This window comes from Carcharodon carcharias, chromosome 13 (genome assembly GCF_017639515.1).
Source record: "Carcharodon carcharias isolate sCarCar2 chromosome 13, sCarCar2.pri, whole genome shotgun sequence".
Taxonomy (NCBI): Eukaryota; Metazoa; Chordata; class Chondrichthyes; order Lamniformes; family Lamnidae; genus Carcharodon; species Carcharodon carcharias.
The window spans coordinates 75,085,027-75,107,204 of record NC_054479.1 but is presented as its reverse complement, the minus strand read 5'-3'; the positions used below and the strand labels follow the sequence as shown (position 1 = coordinate 75,107,204).

At 49.0% G+C, this 22,178-nt stretch overlaps 1 pseudogene; it reads right to left on the bottom strand.

Annotated features, from left to right (window-relative positions):
• Positions 1-487: 487 nt before the first annotated feature.
• LOC121286609 lies at positions 488-565 on the bottom strand (annotated as a pseudogene).
• Positions 566-22,178: the final 21,613 nt, after the last annotated feature.

The following is a 22,178-nucleotide window of genomic DNA, read 5'->3' as shown; positions in this document are numbered from 1 at the left end:
AATATATATACACATGGCTTCAAATTACTACTATCATAACTTTTAACAAATTAAACAGATTAAAGACAGTCCTGGGGCTTTATGGGCCATGCAACAAGGCTATGCATGACATGCATGTTGCACTCCATTGTAAGGGAGGGGCAAGACCTGTTTGCATTGGGATAAGGCACAGTTTGGTGTGCAGGGCATGATCACAGTCAGTGGCCATGGGCTTGTCTGGGCTGCAGATGGGATGGTCATGGTCAGGGGAGGCATCTGTATCCTGTAGATGGGGAAAAGGTAATAAAGGGGGTACTTGAAACTCTCCTGGCGGGTGGGGGGGGAGGGGATCTCCTCTGAATGTGACTGTGCACACAGGCTCTAGATGGATAGGGGTGAGGTCCACATGGGGCATGGCATGTCAACAGTGATGGGTTCAGGAGTGAGGGTTGGAATGTGCATCACAATGACTATGGGATGCAGTATCACTGGGGGAGGCTGGAGAATAACTGGAGAGAGGTCTACCTTTTTAGAACACATTTCTCAAGTAAAAAACTATAGAAATGATCCCTAAAAGTATGGTCTACCTGCACATCATGAGGTTCCAGGAAGATTGGAGGGATCCAAACATTGACAGCAGGGGTGGTGGGGGGAGGGGGGGGTTGGTGGTTGAAGCTGGTCTCAAAATAGAAATGCACCATCCTGAAGCCCCGAAGTTAATGCGTAGTTTGAAATCAAAACTGGAAACAAATCTACACGGAAGGGGTATAAGGCAGTGTGGGAGGAGCCCGCAGTGGGTATCCTTTCAGGGGGTATCCTCAAACTGCTTAGAGTCACAACATTGAAATTAAGTCAGAGCTGAGAGAAAAGAGGAAGACTCCCTTGAGAAGGTGCCATGGGAGACAATGCCGTTTGCTGTGTAATGACAAGAGACTGCAGGCGTCATTGGCTTCACAATATCATTGCTCCATTTCAGCATTAACGCACAGGAATGTGAAAATTGTGAAAAACCATTAAGGAATCACACCTGCTGCGTATCTGTCAGATCATCAATGAAAGCCTCCAATGTGCTTTCTCCAGTTGGCATGGATAACGGGCCAAAGGGCATCCAGTCATTGCTCATGTGAAATCTGAACTTAATGAGCACATTGGATCAGAGATTGCAGGAATGCCGTTGGTGAGGTGACATATTTCATGAATATGTCCAAACCTCTTTCAACCTCTGTGGGATTGAGATGTCAAGTATCAGGGTTGGCATCTTGGTCACATATATCTGTGAGTTTGTGCCTCAGCTACAAGGCTGTATCAGCAACAAGCTAGTAGCACAGAAGCAGCTCTAGGGCATGGCAGTGGCTTTCTGTTTGCGATTGGGAAGTCATCTATATTTGCCCAGTGTTCATTAATCCATTGCATCTATCAGTCTACAGGGAGAAGGAGGATTGAATAATGGAGCTTGGGATCAATGCTGTCTTCTTGATGGCAGTGATCTGATTGAGGAGAAGGGCCTGGTGCCGCCAAGTGCAGCTACAAGCGGAGACTCGGCCTGAAGTCCATGATCCAGGGGAGCCCCAGCAAGAACCAGCTGAGGAGGTTAGACCCATCCCATGGAGGCGACTTGTGCAACCAATGGTCCACCAAAGAAGACTTTCCTATCTGGAGATTAGTGGGAGACAATGTCACACACATCTGTGCTTGTCAAGTGATGTGGTCGATCATATTCTGCCATATTCTGCTGGAGGATCTTACGCCTCATGGACTGGGAGGACATTCCTGCCAGTGCTCTTGAAGGTCACCACCATGCTCAACCTTTTTTTGCCTATGGATCGTTCCACAGGGGACCAATGCAGCATCTCACAGTCCTTAGCACTTAAATGTATCAAGGAGGTTACAGGTATCCTCTACAGTAAGGGCCCATCATGTGTGAAGTTCACACCAATGAAGCTAGCCAGGCTGCTGGATTTCAGGGGTTTGTAGCGATCTCAGGCTTCTCTAATGTACAGGGTGCAATCGATTGCATGCATGTGGCTTTGAGGGCTCCATGGTAGCAGCCCCTGATGTTCCACTCCCTGAACATTCAACTGCGATCATCAGAAGCACACCATGCAGATACCCTGGAGTTCCCATGACCCATTACTATGTGTTTCACATATTTGAGGGCCTCAAGGAGTGTAGGGCTGGCTGCTCGGGGATAAGGGGTATCCGCTCAAACGATGGCTCATGATACCCCTGCGTCATCCTCAGAGTGCCTTGAAGGGGAGAGACAACGCGGCGCATAGCTGCACACGATCCATCATCGAACTGACCACTGGCATCTTGAAGATGCGCTTCCGATGTTTGGACTGCTCAGGTGGGGCTCTGCCATATTGCCCCAGAGAGGTGTCCAGCAAAGTCATGGCATGTTGTGCCCTTCACAACCTGGCGCTTTAAAGGGGGGATCCCTTGTCAGAGGGAGACATGGAGGAGACTGAGATCTCAGACGGTGAAGAGCAGGAGGGGCAGGAAGCTGAAGAGGCAGATCTGGCTCGGCTTCCATGTGGAGATGCCAATGAAGAAGCACGAGGTGGACAGCATTGTCCTTGCCACACTGATAGCCACAAGATTCCAACAGGAGTAAGGTGGAGGCAATGAGACACATTCCTCCTGTCCCTTAGTGTCATGTCAGTGCACTGAAAGGGCTTTACAACTGGTAACATGGAGAGCAGGTTCTGCATTCAGACTTGCACCTTCAACCCTCATGATTCACCAGGATCTGATCTTTGGAAAGGTCAGCGGCGAACCCTGTATCCATGCACTCTGGGAAGTGAAAGTCGGCACAACAGCGCAAACGTTGCAAAAAAGGACTTGATGCAGTTGTCACCAGCTTGATGAGAAACACCAGTGAACACTGAGATGCGCACATGGTTGGAAAGACCGTCATGCCTATAGGCCTTGTGCTTTAGCACTACCAATGAAGAGATACAATTACAGCTAACCCTAGAAGTATATTGAGCATGCCTAACTCCATGTTGTCTTGCAAGGAATAAAGGTTACAAACGCATTTAACACACACTTCTAGTAAACATTTTGATGCATCTTCCTGACATAACACAAGGGCCCAGTAATTATCATGAATCAGGTCACATCGCACGAATGTGAGGCTCACAAAGGGAGGCAATCACTGAGTGGGAGCATAGCTCAACCTCGCAATAAGAGGTCACATAGATGCATATGCACGATGCCTTCAAATGACCAGACCATTCTCATGAACAGCAAATGTATTTACAAATATGCAAGAAATATAATGAGTGAACACCCATGACCCAAAAGTGATGCCAACATTTCTTCATTTCCGAACCGCACCACTATGCCTGGGTACAATGCTGACATCCACTGCAGAGGTGGAGGCAGCCCGCTGACAGCTACGCCCTGTTGTCTGTGATTACCTTGGTGGATGTTCTCTGGAGGCCGAACGTCTCGGGGGGGTGGTCCCTGCCTGATAAGGGTCTCCTGCTGAGGGGCAGATGCATCCTCCTCAGCCTGATCAGTCACAGGCAGAGGGAATTCTGAGCGGCTGGACACCCTTGGAGTGTCTTGAATGGAGGCCCCCGGAGTGTCCGGCTGATGCTCATCCTCCCTGTGGGTGCTCAAGGGCCCCTCTCTGACTCTTTAAGGAGAAGGGGCACCTGGAGGGAGGTCAAGGTGCCTGACCCCCTCTCGCCTCGCCACTGATGAATTTCACAACACCTATAGAGATGGAGTGCTGGTCCAAACACAAATCTGGCAGGCTCTGCTGGACCAAGGACTCCAGGCTGCCGCCACCCTTCTCCATGGTGACCTCAAGGTGCTCGCATGTCAGAGCCACAACATCAGATGGAACGCAGACTCCTCTATCCTTTGCTCTAGTATGTCGACTGCCTCGCAACTCTGCCTGATGTTCCCCCACCTGTCGTTGCATGTCCAATACTGTCTCGGCAGCCACTCGCAGAGCCTTATCATCTGACTGAGGGTCAGTGGGTGCCTGTTCTCCAGCAGTCCTCTGAGTTCCAGAGACCTGAGCTTTCATTTTATCCGAATGCTGTGGAGACGTGTCAGTGAGGTGTTCTCCAGAAAGTGACCCCGAGCCTAATCTAGAACTATGACCCACTGAGGTGTGTGTGTCTGCGCTGGTGGAAGTGAACGCTGTGATAGACCTTCCTCGCTTGACTCCTCAGCTGAAGGGTAACTTACCCTGGTGGAGTGGGTCAGATCACTCACCCTCTTCCTGCACTGGATTGCATTCCGGGGGTGGTTGCTAGAGGAGCTGATCTTTCGATATGACCCTTCCCATGCCTGCAAGGGGAAACTTCCTGGAGCCATCCTTAGGGTACAGGACATCCTGGTGCTGGCGGACTCATCATATCAAAGCCTCGAGGGAGTCATGGCTAAACCTGGGGGCAGCCACCTTCTTTTGTGCACACATCTCTATATTTCTCCTGGAGACAGCTGGGCTGGAGAGAGTGAGCTTTGTGTGTTTGAATGCCATTTAAATATGGCGTCTGGACCTTCGATCCCATTAGGTAACGGTGGGGCAGACGAATCAGTTCCCAATGCGCCAGGTGATTCAGAGAGATACTCATAATTAACTAGCTTCTGGGTGCGGAATTGGGCGTGAATTCGCACCACTCCGACAGCGGGGAACCCACTGCGGTACCTGCCTCCAACGGCACTTGGTTTCAGCAATGAAAAATTCTGCCCTACAGTGAATAACCCACTCCCAGGAATATGTTATTCTATATATGAACCAACTGAACCCCTCGATTAGATCTTCGTCTGTAACTAACTCCCAGGTATTGTTAATCCTTGTAGAATTCACTTGATCCTCTCAATTAGATTCCAGGCTGTTTTTCCACTCCCAGCTATTTGTTATTCTATATATAAACCACCTGAATTAAATTCCAGTCTATAACTTGCTCTTGGGTAGCTGTTTTCCTGGATATGAACCATCCAACACTACAGATTTCAGCCTGCATGTATACAGAACCCATTCAATTAGATTCCAGTCTGTGACTCATTCCCAGGGTATCTCTTATTGTATATATAAAGTGTCAAATTCCTTGATTATGTTCCAGTCTGTTCCTAATCCTGAGTATTGTTTACCCCAAATATAAAACCCCAAACCCCTTGATTAGATTCCAGCCTGTATTTAGCAGTTAACAAACATGCAAGTTCCAAAAAACATATGGAACTCAAAAAAATTAATCTGCTCCACTCCATTTCAGTCCTCCTCCATAAAAATCAAATGAACCCCCTCTTTGGATTCCAGCCTGTAATCGACTTCGATATCTGTTATTCTACATGTAATCCACCCAGACCCTTGATCGGATTCTAGCCTGAAGCTCTCTCCCAGGGTATCCATCACATAAACCATCTGAACCCCTTGATTAGATCTTAGTCAGTATCTCACTCCCAGGTAACCGTTATTCCTTGTAGAATTTGATCCCTTCAGTAATATTCCATCTGTAGGTCCTCCTGGGTAGCTGTGATGTAAATCTGTCAATATTGTAACTCACTCTGAGTCAGAGTCAACTATTACCTGATGTTGATGAACAACCTTGTGCATTGGATCCGATATGGTGGTAGCAGTGAGTACAGAAGCAGGCTCCTTGTATGGCAGTGCCTGGCAGTGCCCCTGGCGCAGATGTGGATAGCAGCTGAGACATCTGTTGCTGTACAGCTGGTTCCTCTCTGGATACTGTCAATGGGTGAAATAGGGAGGGGCACTGAGTGTCTCTCCCCAGCCTCCTCACTGTGCTGGATAAAATGCTCTCGATGGTGAATAGGCTCCTGGTGACAGCTGTGCCAGGACCCAGAGTCGATGCAGTCGGCATGGTCATTCCTCCGGATGTCCAGAGTGAGTATGAGTGCGTCTGTTCGAAGATGCTGTGTGTTTTATATTCCCCATCTCCCGACTGTTACATTACCCCTCACAGCTCATATGTGTTCAACCTAGAAATAATCCCCAGACAGGACAAACTTCACAATAAAACATTCAGACTAATCTTCCCAGGTTTACTGAGCTGGATTGCAGATGTAAGATTTGGTTAATCTGCAGCATTCACTCAATAGGAGATCTGATTTACCCTGAAATGAGTTAGAATGAAAAAGTCTTAAGATATTGAGCCTGGGCTGGGATGGGAGAGCTTTTGGAGACGGTATAGTCCCAGTCACAGTAAGGACATTTTTAACCCTTCAGTCCAGAGTAGCAGCTTCTACAACAAGGACCATAGTCAGGGAGGGGAATTCAGCTGAGATTCCTTCAGCACTATTTGGTCACCTTGCTCCAAATCTGCATATATGTACGTCTGTGTGTGCGCATCTGTGTTTGCATAAGTTTGTGTGACCCTGTTGTATTTGTATTTGTGTCTCTGTCCTCTTACTTCACTCTTTTAAAATCTCTCAACTGAACACGCCTTCAATTGCACAATGAAAGCACCACCAGCCCCCATCCCACCACCCCCCACACACACGCACACACACACACACACACACACACACATACATATACACACACACACACACACACACACATTTACACACCTATACATACACACACACACCTATACACACACACACATACACACCTATACACACACATATACACACACACTTATACACACACAACTATACACACACACCTATACACACACACACGCACACATATACACACACATGCCTATACAAGCACATGCACGCTTATACACGCGCCTATACACACAAACACACACGCCTATACACACACATGCCTATACACGCACACAAACACCTATACATGCACACCTATACATACACACACACAAGCGCGCGCTTATACACACGCCTATACGCACACCTACACACACACACATGCCTATACACACACACGCCCATACACACACCTACACATACACACATAAACACCTACACACACACACACACACACCTATGTACACACGCACACACAAATGCTTTGTAAAGGCATCATTGACTTCCAGCTGAGGAGTTTTTGAATTTCTGTTACTGCTGCAGACTTAGTGGAAGGACTGTGCACTGTGGTGTTAGGGAGTTCTGAAAAGGCCTGTTCATAAGGACATAAGAAATAGGACCAGGAATAGGCCATTTTGCTCTTCGAGCCTGTTCTGCATTCAGGAAGATTATGGTTGATTTATCGTGGCCTTAGCTCTACTTTCCTGCCTGTTTCCCATAACCCTTGACCTCCTTGTCAATAAAAAAGTGTCTAACTCGGCCTTGAATATATTCAATGACCTGAGCTCAGGTAGACAATCCTAAATATTAACAATCCTCTGAAAGAAGGAATTCCACCACATGGATTTGAGATGGAGATCGTAAATGGGAGACACCATATTTTGAAAATGTATCCCCTAGTTCCAGATTCCCCCACGAGGGGAAACATCCTCTCAGCATCTACCCTTTCAAGACCCCTCAGAATCCTATATGTTTCAATAAGATCACCTCTCATTCTTCTAAGCTCCACTGAATATAGGCCCAACCTGCTCAATGTTTCCTCATAAAACAACCCCTTCATCCCAGGAATCAATCCAGTGAATGCTCTTTGGACTGCCTCCAATGCAAGCATATCCGTCCTTTAGTAAGGAGACCAAAACTATCCACAGTATTCAGGTGCAATCTCACCAATGCCCTGTACAAGCTGTGGCAACACTTCCCTACTTTTACATTTCACCCTCATGCAATATCACAGAATCACAGTGCAGAAGAGGCCCTTTGGCCCATTGAGTCTCCACTGACACTTGAGAAACACTTGACCTACCTACCTAATCCCATTTACCAGCACTTGGCCCATAGCCTTGAATGTTATGATGTGCCAAGTGCTCATCCAAGTACTTTTTAAAGGATGTGAGGCAACCTGCCTTCACCACCATCCCAGGCAGTGCATTCCAGACTGTCACCACCCTCTGGGTAAAAATGTTTTCCCTCACATCCACCCTAAACCTCCTGCCCCTCACGTTGAACTTATGCTCCCTTGTGACTGACCCTTCAACTAAGGGGAACAGCTGCTCCCTATCCACCCTGTCCATGCCCTTCATAATCTTGTATACCTCGATCAGGTCGCCCCTCAGTCTTCTCTGCTCCAATGAAAACAACCCAAGTCTATCCAACCTCTCTTCTTGACTTAAATGTTTCATCCCAGGAAACATCCTGGTGAATCTCCTCTGCACCCCCTCCAGTGCAATCACATCCTTCCTATAATCTGGCGACCAGAACTACACACACTACTCCAGCTGTGGCCTCACCAAGGTTCTATACAACTCCAACATGACCTCCCTTTTGTAATCTATGCCTCGATTAATAAAGGCAAGTGTCCCATATGTCTTTTTCACCACCACACTAACATGCCCCTCCGCCTTCAGAGATCTATGGACGCACACGCCAAGGTCCCTTTGTTCCTCAGAACTTCCTAGTGCCATGCTGTTCATTGAATACTTTCTTTTCAAACTACTCCTTCCAAAGTGTGTCACCTCACACTTTTCAGGGTTAAATTCCATCTGCCACTTATTTTCCCATTTGACCATCCCGTCTATATCTACCTGTAGCCCAAAACACTCAACCTCACTGTTAACCACCCAGCCAATCTTTGTGCCTTCCACAAACTTATTAATCCTACCCCCCACATAGTCATCTATGTCATTTATATAAATGACAAATAATAGGGGACCCAGCACAGATCCCTGTGGTATGCCACCGGACACTGGCTTCCAGTCACTAAAGCATCTTTCTGTCATCACCATCTGCCTCCTACAACTAAGCCAATTTTAAATACACCTTATCAAATTACCCTGTATCCCATGTGCCTTTGCCTTCTTTATAAGTCTCCCATTTGGGACCTTTTCAAAGGCTTTGCTGAAATACATATAAACTACATCAACTGCACTACCCTCATCGACACACCTGGTCACGTCCTCAAAAAATTCAATCAAATTTGTTAGGCATGACCTCCCTCTGACAAAGCCATGCTGACTATACCCGATCAAACCTTGCCTCTCCAAGTGGAGACAGATACTGTCCTTCAGAAATTTCTCCAATAGTTTCCCTTCCACTGACGTGAGACTGTAGTTCCCTGGCTTATCTCTAAAACCCTTCTTAAATAGTGGAACCGCATTAGCTGTTCTCCAGTCTTCTGGCACTTCCCCCATGGCCAGAGAGGAATTAAAAATTTGGGTCAGAGCCCCTGTGAACTCCTCCCTTGCCTCCCTCAGCAGTCTTTGACACAAATCATCTGGACTTGGAGATTTGTCCACTTGTAAGCCTGCCAACACCTCCAATACCTTGTCACTCCCTATATCAATTTGCTTAAGAACCTCGCAAGCTCTCTCCCCGGGTTTGATACCTTCATCCTCATTCTCTTGGGTGAAGATGGACATGAAGTATTCATTCAACACTCTTGCGGTGGCTCCACCCATAGATTGTCCACTTGGTCCCTTGTGGACACTACTCTTTCCCTGGTTATCCTCTTCCCATTGATATACTTATAGACTATCTTAAGATTTTCCCTACTTTTACCAGCCAGAGCTTTCTCATATCCCCTCTTTGCTGTCCTAATTGCTTTCTTAAGCTCCACCCTGCACTTTCTGTACTCCACCAATGCCTCTGCTAATTTGCTTCCCTTGTACCTGCTAAAAGCCTTTCTTTTCCTTCTCATTGTAACCTGAATATCTCTGGTCATCCATGGTTCTCTGGGCTTGTTACTCCTTCCTATCACCCTAGAGGGAACATGTTGAGCCTGTACCCTCCCCGTTTCCTTTTTGAACACCCCCCCACTGTTCCTCTGTAGATTTCCCCACAAGTAGCTGTTCCCAGTCTACCTTGGCCAGATCCTGCCTTATTTTACTAAAATCCACTCTCCCCCAATCCAAAACATTCTTTGGCAACTTGTCAATTTCTTTGTCCATAACAAACTTAAACTGTACCATGTTGTGTTCACTATCGCTAAATGCTCGCCCACCACCACCTCAGCCACCTGTCCGGCTTCATTCCCCAGAATTAGATCCAGCAATGCACCATCCCTTGTTGGACCCTCTACATATTGACCTAAAAAGTTCTCCTGTACACATTTCAAGAAATCCATACCATCCAAGCCCTTAACACTATGTCTATCCCAATTAATGTTCGGAAAGTTGAAATCACTGAATATAATTACCCTATTGTTATTGTTTTTACACACCTCCACAAATTGTGCACATATTTCCTCCTTAATTTCCCGCTGAATATCTGGGGTCTATAATAAACACCTAATAATGTGGTTGCCCCTTTTTTATTCCTAAGCTCTACCCACAAAGCTTCATTCGATGCCCCCTCCAAGATATCATCTTTCCCTACTGCAGTAACTGACTCCTTAACTAATAATGCAATGCCTCCTCCTCTTTTACCCCCTCCCCTGTCTCGCCTGAAGATTCTATATGTTGGAATGTTGAGCTGCCAATTCTGCCCCTCCCTCAACCACGTCTCTGTGATGGCTACTATATCACAATTCCACGTGTCAATCCTCACCCTTAACTCATCCATTTTACCTGTAATACTCCTGGCATTAATGTAGAGGCCATCCAGCTCTCCCTTTTCCCTTGAAACTTAATGCAGCTGTACTCCCTCTGACTTGATTGTTTTACCAACATTCTGTGTCCCCTCCCCCTGTCAAATTAGTTTAAACTCCTCCCAACAGCATTAGCAAACCCACCCGCAAGGATGTTAGTTTCGCCCTGGTTCAGATGTAGACTGTCCCGTTTGAACAGGTCCCACCTTTCCCGGAAACGGCCCCAGTGATCCAGGAATCTAAAACCCTCCCTCCTGCACCAACTCATTCATCTGCGCTATTCTCCTATTTCTGAGCTCACTAGCATGTGGCACTGGGAGTAATCCAGAGATTACAACCCGAGAGGTCTTGCTTTTTAGTCTACTGCCTACTCCCTGTATTCTTGATGCAAGACCTCAGCCCTCTTTCTACCTATGTCATTGGTACCAACATGTACCATGACCTCTGCCTTATCACCCTCCCCCTTCAGGATGCTGTTCAGTGACATCCCGATCCTGGCACCAGGGAAGCGACCTACCATCCTGGAGTCACATTGACGGCCACAGTGGCCCCTATCTATTCCCTTGACTATAGAATCCCCTATTACTATTGCTCTTCCTCCCTTCCTTCCCTCTTGTACAGACAGGTTGCTTATGGTGCCAGAATACCGATTTGCGAGCGGGACCCCAGGGGACTCCTGAACTACCTGCCTGTTTCTTTTGGACTGCCTGGTGGTCGTCCATTCCCTTCCTTTCTCAAGTCCCTTCATCTGCAGTGTGACCACCTCTCTAAATGTGCTATCCACGATGCTCTCAGACTCGTGGATGCTCCACAGTGTCCCCAGCCGTCATTCCAGCTCTGAAACCCAAGCTTCCAGGAGCTGCAGCTGGACACACTTCCGGCACTCATGCTGGTCCCGGGCACTGGAAATGGCCCCGGCTTTCCAACTGGAGCACGAGGAGCACACCCTGCCAACATTACATTTGCCTTCCAAATTACCTGCTTTATCTGCATGTTGACTTTTTGTGATTCATGTACGAAGATACCCAGATCCCTCTGTACCATAGTGATCTGCAGTCTCTCTCCATTTAAATAATTTTCTGTTTTTCTATTTTTCTCGCCAAAATGGACAACCTCACATTTTCTCACATTATACTCCATCTAGCAAATTTTATCCTCTTCAATTTTCACTCTAGGTTAAGTGTGCGGGCTGCGTCACACAAGTAGATAAGGTTGTATATTTAGGACAAATGATAAAAGAAGGTGGCAGATTGGATGTTGCACTCACAAGTATAGAGATAGCCAGAAGTAATTTTGTGAAGATGGAGGTTGTGTTCACAATAGGAAAGCTTAAGCTCGTAATAAGGAAAACACTCATAAGTTGCTACATTGTGTCTACTTTCCGATGTGCTTCAGAAACCTGGACAATAAGTAAGATCTGTGGAAGAAAATTGAGGCCTTTGAAATGTGGATGCTGAGACATTGCCTAAAATTCCATATACAGACCAGAAGACTGATGAAGAGGTGCTGGAAATTACAAGAGCAAAAAGAACTCCAAAAAGTGACATCCAGAAAAGAAAATGTTAGTATTTTGGCTATTTGATTAGAGCTGAAAAGCTACAGAGATCTCTTCTAGAGGGAAAAGTGGAGGGCAACAGAAAGACGGGATGACTTAGGCATAGTTGGATGATGGACATTACAGTGTGGTTGCAGATGAGCTACAGTGGTAGGATGAGGATGATGCAAAACAGACGAATGTGACATACCATGACAGCCAAACCCCTGGTAGGAGTAACTACAAGCAAGGGCACTTAACCTATCTATATCCCTTTGCAGACTCTTTGCCTCATCCTCACAGCTTGCTTCCCTACCTATTTTTGTGTCATCAGCAAATTGGCTACAATATAGTCGGCCCATTTATCCAAGTCATTAATATTGATCACACAATAGTTGCGGACCCGGCACTGGTTCCTGTGGCACACCACTAGTTACGGTTTTCCAAGCTGAAGGAAGTGACAGAGACTTTGAACACGTATTTTGTGTCTGTCTTCACAGGAGAAGACAGAAAAACTTCCCAAGAATGGTAGGGGAAAATCAAGGGGCAAATGGGAGGGAAGAATTTAAAACAATCACTATCACTAGAGAAAAAGTATGAGGAAAATTAATGAGACTAAAGGCTGACAAATCCCTTGATTTGATAGCCTGCACCCTAGGGTCTTAAAAGAAGTGGCTGTAGAGATAGTGTCTGCATTGATAAGTGATGTTCCAGAATTATATTGTTATGAAACCATGCTTTATAAAATATGATTTTATGAATTTACTGGCAGGAAACTGAATTTTAAAAAGACTAATGTCACATTTTAATGACTTGAAATCACAGTTAAATGTGGCTGAACATTTGCATCTCTGTACCTTCTACGTTCCAAAGCCATTGAAATGGATACAAGCTGTGGGCAAAGCCTCACTAGGAACAATCACCTTGAAGGAGTATGAATGGGGGCCATCTTCTATCCTGTTAGGAAAACATTGTAACAATCACCTGGATACTTAACTGGCTGGGGGGACAAACCATTAAACATAATCACTTGGACAATGGGATTCTAGCTATGAAAGGAATGTGCCCAGAAGTAACCTAATTATTTAAGCCAGGCAACTGGAATCCAGTAGCCAGGACCATATTTGGGTCACTGGACAGTTAGAAAGAGATGGTCATGTGACAAACCAGCTAACAGTTAGTGTGTTTAAGCAACTGTTTTTTCTGCAGACCAGCACAAGTAAATGAAACCTTGAAGAAGCAAGATCCTGAATGGCTTCCCCTGCAACCCTTACCTTTCTCTCTCTCTCTCTCTCCATCTAACTTTCAAGCTTTGAGCCCTATCTGCTGTTTGACTATCCATGTGCCACAGGCCGAGAGTTAAGAATCAACCTATCAGCTGCTGTGTCCAGAGAGGTAAATCAACCATCAAATCTTCACCACTTAGATGCCAAACCTAGAAGGATATAAATGTATAAGAAACAGTTCAGAGAAAGTTCACTGGATTGATTCCTGGGATAGAGTGTTTATCTTATGAGGAAAGGTTGGACAGGCTAGACCTGTATCCATTGAAGTTTAGAATATTGAGAGGTGATCTTATTGAAACATATAAGATCCTGAGGGGATTTAAAAGGATGGATGCTGAGAGGATGTTTCCCCTTGTTGGGTAGACTAGAACTAGGGGATACTGGAAATGAGAAGAATTTCTTTCTCTCTGAGGGTTGTGAATCTTTGGAACTCATTTGGAAATCTTCCCAGAGAGCATTAGAGGCAGGGTCAATGAATATTTTTAATGCAAAGGTAGATAGATTCTTGACTAACAAGAGAGTAAAAGTTATCGGAGTTAGGTGGAATGTGAAGTTGAGGCCACGATCAGATCAGCTATGATTTTATTGACTGGTGGAGCAGGCTCTAGACAGGCACGTTGTACAATCTCCTTGCTAAAGCTGGCCATTGAGCACTCACTGGTGGAGGTGTTCACAGCCCCTTGTAATGTCAGCATTCTGGTTTGGACCAGTATCCCCCATGGTTCAAGCTTGCAGTGCGGGTTAGGAGAATGCCTGTGCCTGAGCTGAGAGCACAGCATGCAGTCCAATGGGCAAAGCTGCCACCAATCGGTCAGGTGGAATGGGTAGGGTTTTGGGCAGCCATGCAGCGCACTAATCTCAGGCCATCCAAGTGGTGGCCAGCACCCTCCAGGAAGTGTTAAGGAGCTTTCACACTTAACCAAGAGAGGTTCATTGTACGTCCATGCTAACCCACACATCTCTCTCTTTCATCCTGCAGGAGAAGCACATCAAGAGCATGGAGCCTGGTGAACTAACTGTTTGCCTCATGGCATACAGAGAGCAAAGACAAAGGAGAGCAGAACAACTGAGGCTCCTGGCTGCAGAGTGGGAGGAGCAGCACCCTCAGGGAGAAGGCGTGGCTGGGGTTCCTGCATATGCCGCCAAAGAGCCACAGTGAGCTAGTGCCTAGCAACACCCCCAGGATCTTTAGATGCCGCCTTTCATTCCTGCAGATGACCGAGAACCAGTGTTGCCAAAATCTGTGTATGTCTGTGGAACTGGTCAGTCATGTTGGTAGCTACTGCAGGTTTTGGCGCCACAGGGACATGGAGGGCATCCATTGCAAGTGGCCATGAAAGTAACAGCGGCGCTTGATTTCCACACCAGTGGCTCCCTCCAGGGCTCGACAGGTGGCCTCTGTGGGATCTCACAAGCCTCCACCCACAAATGCATCCATGAGGTCACAGATGCCATCTTTGCAAGTGCATTTTACCCAGGACAATGACAGCCAGGATGCAAGAGCAATTAGGTTTGCCCATATCTCAGGTTTCCCATAGGTGCAGGGTGCCATCGGCTGCACTCACGTGGCACTCAGATCTCCATTGCAACACATGGTCAACTATGTCAACCACAAGGGATTCCATTCACTGAATGTGCAGCTGGTGTGTGACCACCACAAATGTATCCTGTAGATCTGCATACAGGTTCCAGAGATTGTACATGATTCCTACATTCTCAGTTATTCATAGATCCATGACGCCTTCCAGGGTCCACAGAAGCTGCAGGGATGGCTCCCCAGGGACAAGGGCTACCCACAAAGGCCGTGGCTGATGACACTTGTGCGGGGCGGCCTCAGACTGCAGCAGAGGCTCATGCTGCGACTCATAACTTGGTGGAGCAGACCATCAGGATGCTGAAAATGAGGTTCCAGTGCCTGTACCGGTTTGGTGGAGCCCTGCAGTATAGTCCACAGAGGTTGTCACGCATCGTCGTCATCTGGTGTGCCCTTTACAACCTGATGCTGCAACCGGGAGAGGATCTGGCTGAGAAGGAGATGGAGGAGCTGCACCTCTCCTCCGATGAGGAGAATGCCGATGGGAATGAAGGTGAGGGGGTCCTCAAAGGCAGCAATAACAACAATGAGGCCTTCGCACTGGCCAAACAAGAGAGTCGTGCTCGGGAGGTCCTCATAGCTGCCAGATTTGTGGAGGATGATGACAACATACAGTGAGAACACTCCATAGATATTCACATAGCCTGTGAGACTCCTGTCTGGCCGAGGGCAGCTCGCTTGTGCTCCGTGATCAGGGTCATATCATAGAGACGCAGCTGGAAAACCTTAAAAGCATCTGATCCTTTGTCTGCCTTCAGCACCTGACCCCATCATGAGCACGGCATCACTGGTAACAGATGCTGAAGAGATGGGAGCTAGCCCCACCTTAAATGTGCTGAAAGCACACAGGGAGAATGAAAGAATTCTGTGGCACCTACCTACTACATTCTGGCAGCAATGAGCAGCACCTCCGAGGTACAGGCATTAGTAATGTGTCCAGAGGGTGTGAGGCTGGAGCATTACTTTGGTTTGAAGGTTGCACAGAGCACAGGGAAGAGGCCCTGGACTCAGACACCTGCCTTTATCTTGTGTAGAATGGTTTCGCATATGAGTGACAAACACTGCTCATCAGAACAAGGAGCCATAGGCTGGGAGACATCCTTAGGAGTTAATTGACAATAGTGAACATTATGTACAAGTGATTAGCACGTGTACCCAGGCTGTGCAACTACATCTGGCCAAGTGGTTATGGTACTGGGTTTGTAACCCCAAGATCAAGAGTTCAAATCTCACAATGGCAAACTATGAAACAATGTAACTTCATCTGAATAGGAACAGATGGAAACATGTTTGTACTCGAAAGAGTTACATCTGGCCAAGTGGTTATGGTACTGGGTTTGTAACCCCAAGATCAAGAGTTCAAATCTCACAATGGCAAACTATGAAACAATGTAACTTCATCTGAAACAGATGGAAATGGGTTTGTACTCAAAAGAGTTACATCTTCTTAAGGGCTTGGCCTAAATAGCCAAGTGGTTATTGTACTGGGTTTGTAACCCCAAGATCAAGAGTTCAAATCTCACCATGGCAAACTATGAAACAATATAACTTCATCTGAAACAGTTGGAAAAGGGTTTGTACTCGAAAGAGTTACATTTTAAAAAAAAACCCGCTTAGGGAGGGTGGTCAGGCGCTAGTGTGCCTACGCACACAGGTGGCGACTTTCCGCCTTCAGACCCTGCAGCGATACCTCTACGTTGAGCCTCCTCCTAGATGGTGTGCCCTGATGACGTATTTCTTCCGTCAGGTGCACGGCCTGAATTATGACGTGCAGCTCCTGTTTATAGAACAGCTGGGCCTCGGTGGCTCCTTGCAGGCGTTGCCCGTCTTTTACCAGGACCTGATCAAAGTCTGGAAAGTGGTCGCCTCGCGACGCAGCTCTCCCCCGTCAGGAGTAGCGGCTATCGTCAGAGAGCCGCTGCTCAGGAATCCGCCCCTCCGTCCTTTTCAGTGGTTGGCGGAGAGGAGGGCTGTGGCCGCAGGGGTGACCAGGATCGGGGACGTGCTGGGTGGCGGAGGACTGGGCTGGATGCTCCCGCAGGAGTTGGCGCGACGCGCGTCTGTGAGTGTCCAGGTCGCAGCCGATGCCATCCAAGACCTGAGAACGGTCGTGCTCGGACCCGACGTTATTTTGGGTCTTGAGGTGGCCCAGGTGCGCGGTGGTCTTCCGTCTGAGCGTTCCCCTGTTCGGACGGAATTCCACATTGGCCCCAAGCCCCGAACCCTCCCTCGGGTGCTGGTGCCCCGCAATATGAGCCGCCTCGGGGACATGCCCTCTGTGCCTTTTGGCACAGCAAAGAGGGGCTTTTTGTATGGACTGCTGCTGCACACCTTCCATTTTCTCGCCCTTGTCCGTCGACCGGACACGCCCTGGCGTGCCTTGTTGCCGTCCGGCGGCGGAGGCCCTCGATGGGAGGCCCTCTACGGAGGTGTCCTCCCCCTTTCTATCGGGGACCTGGGTTGGAGGGTGTTGCATGCAGCAGTCCCTTATAATAAGAGGATGCATAGGTTCACGGACTCTCAGGACACATGCCCTTTTTGCGGTCTTGTGGAGTCCGTGGACCATGTATACATAGGGTGTTGTAGGCTGCACTCCCTTTTTAGTTATTTGAAAAACCTTTTATTGATGTTTTGTTTGCACTTCAGCCCCACGCTCCTGATCTATGGGCACCCGGTGCGGAAGGGGGTCGGGAAGGAGGAGGACCTCCTCGTGAACCTGCTCCTGGGCCTGGCCAAGTTGGCCATTAACAGGTCCAGGCAGCGGGCGATCGACGGGGGAGTCCCGCCCGATTGTTTGTCCCTCTTCCGCGGCTATGTTCGCTGCCGGATGTCCCTGGAGAAGGAGCACGCGGTGTCTGCTGGCACTCTCGAGGCCTTCCGTGCTCGGTGGGCACCGCGGGGACTGGGGTGTTTTGTTGACCCCTTTAATCACATTTTGATTTAAAGTTTGTAAGTTTCCTTTAAACTTTGTTCTTGGTTTTACAGCTGACCTGAATTAGGGGCTGTGCCTGATTTATCCCAATTTTGTTGATTTGGTTTTCATTTAAAAGATTATCAAGAGTTCAAATCTCACAATGGCAAACTATGAAACAATGTGACTTCATCTGAAACAGATGGAAACAGGTTTGTACTCGAAAGAGTATCAAGAGTTCAAATCTCACAATGGCAAACTATGAAACAATGTAACTTCATCTGAAACAGATGGAAACATGTTTGTACCCAAAAGAGTTACAAGTAATGCTGGGTGAATTTGGAAGAGTTCCAGCTCTGTGACTTCAGTCACCAATAAGAATGGGCTTGGCCTAAATAGCCAAGTGGTTATGATACTGGGTTTGTAACCCCAAGATCAAGAGTTCAAATTTCACAATAGGGAACTATGTAACTTCATCTGAAACAGATGGAAATGGGTTTGTACTGGAAAGAGTTACATCTTCTGAGCCTCGGGGACATGCCCTCTGTGCCTTTTGGCACGGCAAAGAGGGGCTTTTTGTACGGACTGCTACTGCACACCTTCCATTTTCTCGCCCTTGTCCGTCGACTGGACACGCCCTGGCGTGCCTTGTTGCCGTCCGGCGGCGGAGGCCCCCGATGGGAGGCCCTCTACGGAGGTGTCCTCCCCCTTTCTATCGGGGACCTGGGTTGGAGGGTGTTGCATGCAGCAGTCCCTTATAATAAGAGGATGCATTGGTTCACGGACTCTCAGGACACATGCCCTTTTTGCGGTCTTGTGGAGTCCGTGGACCATGTATACATAGGGTGTTGTAGGCTGCACTCCCTTTTTAGTTATTTGAAAACCCTTTTATTGATGTTTTGTTTGCACTTCAGCCCCACACTCCTGATCTATGGGCACCCGGTGCGGAAGGGGGTCGGGAAGGAGGAGGACCTCCTCGTGAACCTGCTCCTGGGCCTGGCCCAGTTGGCCATTAACAGGTCCAGGCAGCGGGCGATCGACGGGGGAGTCCCGCCCGATTGTTTGTCCCTCTTCCGTGGCTATGTTCGCTGCCGGATGTCCCTGGAGAAGGAGCACGCGGTGTCTGCTGGCACTCTCGAGGCCTTCCGTGCTCGGTGGGCACCGCGGGGACTGGGGTGTTTTGGTGACCCCTTTAATCACATTTTGATTTAAAGTTTGTAAGTTTCCTTTAAACTTTGTTCTTGGTTTTACAGCTGACCTGAATTAGGGGCTGTGCCTGATTTATCCCAATTTTGTTGATTTGGTTTTCATTTAAAAGATTATCAAGAGTTCAAATCTCACAATGGCAAACTATGAAACAATGTGACTTCATTGGAAACAGGTTTACTCAAAAGAGTATCAAGAGTTCATCTTCTTAACGATCTCGTGGAAGCAATTGTGGATTCAGTTGGTTTCCTGATACTGAGGAGAGAAGGTGTGTGGTGTTGGTGTTGCTGCTCCTCAGTGTTTCAACTGTTTCTGCTGCTGCCTTTGGGGTTGTTGCTTTTGCTGTGTGCTGCTGCTGCCCCTGCACTTGAGGGTGTTTGCTGCTGCTGCTGCTGGACCTGCACTTGAGGGTGTTTGCTGCTGCTGCTGGACCTGCACTTGAAGGTGTTTGCTGCTGCTGCTGGACCTGCCCGTGTGGAGCAAAAGGAGAGAGAGGGAGAGAAGAAGAACAGCTTCTGTTGCTACAGGACAGGAAGGCCAGGAGGCCAGGACTGTGTCTAAAAACAACATCCTAGGTGGGTGTCCAACATTATTGTTTGTGTAAGGTGGGGGCAATAAAGGACTGTGTTTTGTAGGGGGAGGAAAGAAGACTGCAGGAAGGTTTGGGGAAGGAAGAGAGGGGGGTGTGTGGTTAAAACCACCATTCTGCTACCCCCCCCGCCCCACCCAGCCCTTTCCCAGTAAGGCCAGCGGTGGCTGGTGAAGACATCGCCTCCCCCTGCAAGAAGATCATCACACCCCACCCAACATCCACCTTTCACTGGAGACACCCACCTGGACTCTTCCCTTTTCCCTCCTGTGCCTCCCTGTCCTTCACTCCTCTCCCTCCTCTCCTCTCCTGTACAAAAGGGGGAGGTTATTACTACCTCCCTCCCTAGGGAGGAACATTGTATATTTAAAAAAAATATATATATATTAAAAAATATATATAATTTTAAAAAAAATATATATATATATTAAAAAATATATATAATTTAAAAAAAAAAATGGCCAATCCTTCCCAGGGTGGGCGTGGCTCTGGCCTTAAAGCCAGTTCAACATCTCCTGTAGCCGGGCCCTCGAGGGCTAATGTGGAGGCGGCTTTGTCACCGGTGGCAGGGCCTACAAAAAAGACTTATGCGGGGGTGGTTGCTTCTGCAGCTCCTGCTGCTCCCGCTGCCCTGTCGCCATTCCGTCTCCTCACCAGGGCCCTCGGGGTAAAATGCTACGCTCACCCTGAGATGACTATTGAGGCCTGCGTTAAGGCTATGGCTGGGGTTGTCGGCCCCTCAGCCATTGTCGCGGCCTCAAAGATGTATGGGAGGGCCATCTTTTTCTTGAGGTCCGAGCGGGCGGTGCAACTCGCCCTGCAGAAGGGGCTCACTGTGGGCGGGACTTTTCTGGCGGTGGATCCCCTTGAGGCCACCGCCCAGAAGATTGTTATTTCAAATATCCCGCCCTTTATACCATGTGGGCTCCTCCTCCCCCACTTTAATAAGCTGGGGGAGGTCAGGTCAGGGGTTGCACCAGTCCCGCTCGGCCTCAAAGACTCGGCCCTCCGCCACGTGTACTCCTTCCGGCGCCAAGTTTTTGTCCGCTTGGCCCGGGAGGAGTGCCTGGAGGGGGCCTTCTCAGTTAATTTTGAGGGGACCGCCTATCGGGTCTTCTGGACCGCGGAGGGTGTGCGGTGCCATGCCTGTAAGGAGGTGGGGCACGTAAGAAAGAACTGCCCTGCCTCCAAGGCCACGAGCCCCACCCAAGCGGCCGCGGCTGGCACCGCCCCTCCTCCCCCCGCCACCACTCCATCTCCCTCCCCGCAAGGGGAAGCGACCCCGGCAGCAGCTGCCATCTCGGCTGCCGGTGAGGCGGGGGGAGAGCCCCCGCGCCGTAAGAAGGCGCGGAGGAAGACCCGAAATTTGGAGGCGGCCCCTGAAACGCCCCAAACCCCCCAAACACATGGAAAAACCGGCTCGGGGGAAAAAACATCATCCGGCCCCGGCGTCATGTCCGCGTGTGCTCCCGGGTCCGTGGGCGCTAAGGCGCCAAGTGCTGGGCCCGGCGTCGTCCCTGCGCGTGCTCCCGGGGCCGGCGGGGAAAAGACGCGGGACCCCGAGCCGGGGAAACAAACATCAAAAACCCAGAGGGTGGAGTGTCCGGGAGGGCTGGACAAGGAGGAGGGGGCCTCGGAAATGGAGGTCTCCCTAGCCCCCAGCCTGACTCGGAAGGGACGTCACGCTTCAGAGGAGGAAGTGGGCGACGCCCAAACTGAAGAAGTTGGGCGTGTCCCTTCCCCTGATGAAGAGGTGGTGGCGTCTCCACCCAGTAAAACCTCGCCCTGCCCTCTGGGGGAACCCGAAACTCTTACCCCTACCACTGTTCCCCCTACCAGTCTGCTGCAGTCCCCTGAACAGGACCCCTTGGGGGTCACTGAGGGCACCTCCCTTGAGGTGGTGTCCATCTCCAGTGCACTTAACACCCCTGAGGTAACTTCTGGCTCGTCGGGGGACTGCAACTTTGAAAATTTAAAAAATATAAATGCGTCATTGGGTGGCGGCGAAAAGGAGAGCCTTCCCGCTCCCTCCCAAACCTTGACACCGGGGGTCCTATGTTTAGGTCAGGAGCTTGTCCTGAGCTCCCCGGACGACCCGGTGCCGGGAGGAGAGCGGGCATCAGAACTGCCGCTGCCCTCTGGCCCAAAAAGTTTAGAGGAGACCAGAGAGGACTCCTCTGGCCTTGATCCTGGGGGTGGGATCGAGGCACAGATAGAGCCAGCTGGCAGCTCCGACTCAGCCCCTGTACTCAATGTGGGGGAGGGGTCGGAAGCTGGAGGCGACGACCCGGAGGAGGACGAGGTGTCGGTGGTGAGCGTTGGGGATTACGCGGAGTCGCTCTCAAGCGAGGCGGTGGATCCCCTGGTGCCCTCTACTGACTCCCCCCTCATCCCCCCAAGGGAACTCCGGGACTTTTTGTCGGGGCACCGCGGTCGCCGAGACAGGGTTCAGTTGGCCTTGGACCGGTGGCATTCGTTTCCGCTGGTGTTCTGGTCCACTCGCGAGGCTCTCAAGTCT